Raw genomic sequence first — 4906 nt, forward strand, 5'->3', positions numbered from 1 at the left:
CTCCCGGCAGCAATGCTGCCTGCTTTCTTTTCTTTTTTTTTTGGTAAAAAAAAACAGAAAAAGCAACACCCCCCCTGTCCCTTACAGTGGCTGCTGCTGCAGGGAGCCCTTTGCGAGCAAATAAAATCCTCCTCGAGGAGAAGGGTCCGCTGAGAGCCCCGGCGAGCGGAGGGAGGCTGGCGGGGAGGTTTCGGCCCTTAGCAGTCCGGCAGGTTTGGGGCGGGTGGGTGAGGCCGGGATTAAACCCGCCCTGCCGTGCCCTGCCCGGCTGTGCCGTGCCCGGCCGCCCGCCCGCGACGTGCCCGGCGAAGGCTCTGCTGCCGCAGCCGTCCGCTGCTGCGTTTCGGTTCCCCCAGGCCCGTGCGGAGCGCGGCCCGGCCGGCGGCGGAGCTCCTGGCACCCGAGCTTTGCGAGGGAGAGGGGACCCGAAAGGGTGCACAGTAGCAGGAGGAAGTGCCGGCCACTTCCCCAGCGCGGCGTCACCCTTCCTGCTGCGAGCCCGAGCCCGGCTCCGTGGCTCCCGGGGATTCCTGGTGCCGCTGGCACGGCCGGAGGCTCCCGGCAATCCCGCACGGGGAAGGGGCGCCCGGCTCACAGCCGTTCGCCTCGTGCCTTTCCGTCCTCCGGAGAAGCTCCCGCGCGCTTCCCGGGTGGGAAATAACCTCCCGTGCCTCGGCGCGCCCCGCGGGGACGAGGCCGGACGCCGGCCCGGCCGCGGCGAGGTGGGGCCGAGCCCCGGGCGGCTCTCCAAAACGCGTGCTCGGCGCGTTTTCGGCACGCCGAAGGGCGGCCTCCGCAGAGCCCGGTGGCTCGAAGGAGCGACGGGCACCGGCGCGTGCCAGTAACGTGGCTCGGAGGCTGGAGACGCGGAGCGGCTGGGTCTCCTGACGTGCCGTGGGGCTGGCTGGACCTTCGCTTTTCAGGGATAAAAAGTACTCTTTGGGGTGAGCTGGAGGAGCTGGGAAATTCGGGTTGAATTTGTCCTGTTGTCCAGCTGAAAGGCAAGCACGTGGCCTTCTCCTGGAGTCGGCCTCTCTGCGATAGCGCTGACACTTAGCGCTCTTGAAATACCCCGAATAAATCTTGTATATAGCTGTCCCTGAGCGGTGCGGGGAGCAAAGGCGCTGCGGAGGGCGAGGGGCGGCGCGGTCCCGCGGGCGCCCTCGCTGCCAGCCCGCTGCCTCCCCGGGGAGGAAGGTGGTCGCGGGATGGGTTTGTTTGCTGTGAAAACATCCCGGCCCTCGGTCGGTTTGGCTCTCTGCGCGGCGGTGCTTCGGCGAGCCGAAGCCACGGGCACGGGGTTGGCGAGGGTTTCGCGGGAAGCGGCCGCCGGGGCCAGGAGGAGCCCCGGTCCTGCGCCCTGGCACGGCGCCCGGCGCCGGCCCTGCGAGGCGGGAGCATCCTCCTCCCGGCCGGTGTCCGCCCCGGCGCTGATCCCTGATCTCCTCCACACCTGGAAACGGTTTATTCCTTTTCTTTTTTTCCCAAAACTGTTCCTTTTCATCCTGCAAAATGCTTCTGGGGCTGCCTGATTTTATTTATTTATTTATTTATTTGTTCCCCGTTGGCAGCAGGGACGTCCCCGCAGCCGGGGAACTGCTGGGTTTTGGGTTTTGTTTTTTCTTTCCCAGCGCCTGGGAGCCCAGCAGGAACCTGCACCCCAGGAACCGGGGAGGGAGCGTCAGCTTTGTGCTCCAAGGGGTTCTGCATGACACGGGAGCGAATTACCGAAAAATGTAATTACTCCTGATAGATCTCTATGAGCCCGCAAGCCGTCAACTCTTCCCTTATTGAAAAGCTTTTTATCTAATGACCGCTGGTCCCTGCTGCCCTGCCAGGCCAGGGCGACTCCCGAGCAGCCCCTTTTAATTAGGTGGATCCGGGAGTCTGGTCTTTCGGGAATGTTTACAGTGCTTTGGGTTATGGTCGTTTCCCCAGCCTTTGAGTGTTGAAAGCTGTGCTTTTTATTGCGAAGCATAGAAGAAAATCTGGGCTTTCTCCTCCTTTTTCTCACTTAGTGGCTCTTGGCTGTTGTTTTTTAAAGGCTGCTGACTGCTGCTTGCTCTTGATGAGGCGCTTGGGTGGGGGCTTTGCGGAGCAGCGATTGACCCAGTCACCGGGACGGTCCAGCTGCCCCGCGGCGCCCGCCGGCCCCGGGGATCCCTCCGGCCCCGGGGGGCCCCTCCATCCCTGGGGGGCCCCGCTCGCCCGTCCCCCGCCGTTTGGTGGAGGGGTGCGCCCGGCCAGTGCTCCGGGACCGGGTCGTGCCTGTGGCCGGGGCGTCGCGGCGTTGGGAGCCCTCGCGGCTCCGAGCCTTCGGCGGTCTCCGGGTGAAACCTCGGCGCCGAGGTGGAGCGAGGTGCCGATCCCGCCTCCGCTGGGTTTTCTGCTCAGGGCTTTCGCGTTAGCGGCCCGTTAGCCTCTTCCTTCCTGCCGCTCGCTCGCGTGCCGGGGCGCGGAGGATTTTTCCCCCGCATCCAGGTCAAAGCGGCTTTGACTCTCCGTGGCGCCGGAGACCCGACCTCCGCCGCGGCGCGGGGCTGGCGCCTGGGGGGGGACGTGGGGCGCGGGCAGCCCCTCCGGCCGCGGCGGGGATGGGGAGGGGACGACGCAGCCGGCAGCCTCGGCCTGTTCCGAGGAAGCCAAGCTTTCCCGGCGTTGGTGCGGAGGGCCTTCCCCTTTCTGCTTTCTCTTCCGATAACCGAGCCCTGGGGGAGTTGTGAGCCTCAGATAAAGTTCTTGGAAGCTGCCTGGGGAAGGGAGCAGCCCTCTGCGGCCCCTCTCCGGGAGGGGGAGCACCGCGGCGCTTCCCCAGCCCGCGCGAGATGCAGGAGCCGCCGAGGGCGCGCGGGGAAAACTGGGGGAGGGAGGGTGACGCCGGCTATCAGACATCAGAGAATCGCCGCCGCCTCCGCGCGGGAGCTGGGGCTTTGCTGGCGGAGCAGGGCAGCGGCCGCCGGGGCCGGAGCGCGCTTCCCCTCCGCGCTCCCGGGATCGGGGCCGGAGGCCGCGCGCGGAGCAGCGTCGGCTTTTTCCCACGGCGGACCCGGCTCCTCCCACGCTTCGCCCCGCCGCGCAGGCGCCGCTGCCGCCGTGCCTCGGTTTCCCCGTTTGCGAAACGCCGCGGGCGGAGGCGAGAGCGGCGGTGCCGGCGGCGGCCGCGCGCTTCTCCCGCCGCCCGTGCTGGGAACGGCCTGCGCGTGGGCCCCGTGTCCGAGCGCGAGCCCTCGCGACGGCGACGCCGGGACGAGCCCTCGCCGCCGCGCGCCGGCCCGCGGCCGCTCTGCCGGCCGGGCGCAGCTTGGCCGCAGCGCCGCGGCGCGCTCCGGCTCCGCTCCGGAGTTCCTGCTTCCTTCCAGGGCGTGCCGAGCGCTCGAACCTCGCCCGGCTGAGCACACCGCCCCGCGCTTGCCTGACGTCCCGGAGGTTCGCGTCTCGCCGCGGCGCCCAGCTGCCGCTCTCCGGGTTCACGGGGGGGGTTATCCGTTCCTCCGTGACGGCGGCCGAGCCCCGATCCCGGCTCCAGATTGGGCGTTAATGATTGACCGCGGCGGCCCCGGGGCCGGTGCACGCACCGCCGCGCCTCGGCTCCCCGCGCCCGACTGGCGCTTCCTCGAGGTCGCTCGCAGTAGTTGCGTTTAACTTCTTTCCTCCCCTTTTCCTCCACAAGTTATTTCCTATTTTTTTTTTCCTTTTTTTTCCCCCTCGGTATCTTCTCGTTTCGCGAGCTGTTGGCCTGCCTTGGGCCGCCGTGGTCGGATCCGCAGCTCGGGCCGGGAGGGCGCGGAGCTCTCCGAGCGCGAGGAGCGGCCGGGCTGGGGAGGGGGACGGGGCCGTGCCGTGCCGTGCCGTGCCGTGCCGAGCCGCGCCGGCTCCGACCCCCTTCCCTGGGGCGTTCCCGGAGGAGGCGCCCGCGAGGGTTCGGCCCGCGGTTAATCAGTCGCCGCAGCGGAGCGGCTCGGCCGCCTTCCGCGCGCGGGGCTCGGGAGAGCCCGGAGCGGCTTTTAACGAGGCTCCTGGCGCTGACGGGTGCCCCGGGGGTGCCCGTTAATCGTTTATGAGAGGGCCGCTAGCGAGCAGCGCTCTTCGCCTAATGGAAAACCGGCCCCTGGGCGCTTGTGCCGGCCCCGGGGGCGCCCGATGGCCCCGTCGCCCCTCGGGGACTTTGTGGCGCTGCTCCGGCACCGAGAGCGTCCTCCGGCCCGCGCGCGTCCCCGAACGGGAGAGCGGCCCGGCACGCGCGCCGGGAGGCGCCGAGGCCCTCGCCGAGTGCTCGGGGTCTGCATTTCGGCGCGGTTTGGCTCCGCTTTCCCCTCCGGCTCCTGCGCGCCGGCCTGGCGGTCGCCGGCCGGGCTGCGGCGATGCCCCGGGACGGCCGGCGCCGAGCGGCCCGGCTCCGAGCCCGGGAGCGGCAGGTTCGCGGCCGAACCCCTTGGCTCTCCCTCTCCCGCTGCGGAAGGTTCCCGCCGCCCTGACCTGCTTTTTCACGCCTGGTTTGAAGCGTGGTGTTTCCCCCCCTCCAGGAGAAGCAGGAGGAGTTCGGCCATGCTCCGGCGCTGCCGTGCGTGAAGGACGGAGGAGGAGGAGGAAGGGGAAGGCCGCCGCCAGCGTTGGCCGCTGAGACGGGCCGCGTGGGATCCCTGCCACCCCTATGAGGTAGGGGCGCGGGGAGGGATGCCGGGGCGGTGGGATCGACTCCCTCGGTCGCTTTGCGACTCGACCTGGATCCCGGCGGCCGGGAGCGACTCGTTGCTCTACCAGGAGCAGCCTCGCGTTTGTGGCCGCAGATGCCTCGCGTCCTCCTTTCCAGATCTCCTCCGTTGGCCGCTGGGCCTAAATGCCCTTGCCGAGGCCGGAGGGGAGCAGGGGTGGTCTCGGGGCGGGAGCCCCGCTCCGCCGGCGGCGG

At 69.3% G+C, this 4906-nt stretch overlaps 1 protein-coding gene across 3 annotated transcripts in view; it reads left to right on the top strand.

Moving 5' to 3' along the window:
• The first annotated feature begins 399 nt into the window (after positions 1-399).
• Positions 400-4906, top strand: part of RHBDF2 (rhomboid 5 homolog 2) — a 17235-nt gene continuing 12728 nt past the window's right edge. The window contains exons 1-2 of one of the 3 annotated variants that reach the window (XM_085304446.1): positions 400-944; positions 4524-4656. The gene's annotated coding sequence lies outside the window, so the exon portion shown is untranslated. Of the gene's footprint in view, positions 945-4432; positions 4657-4906 lie in introns of those variants that run through there. The other 2 variants (XM_085304447.1, XM_085304444.1) reach the window with 2 other exon arrangements.

The sequence above is a fragment of the Rhea americana genome, unplaced genomic scaffold (assembly GCF_003343005.1).
Source record: "Rhea americana isolate MKP2758 unplaced genomic scaffold, rheAme1 scaffold_21, whole genome shotgun sequence".
NCBI lineage: Eukaryota > Metazoa > Chordata > Aves > Rheiformes > Rheidae > Rhea > Rhea americana.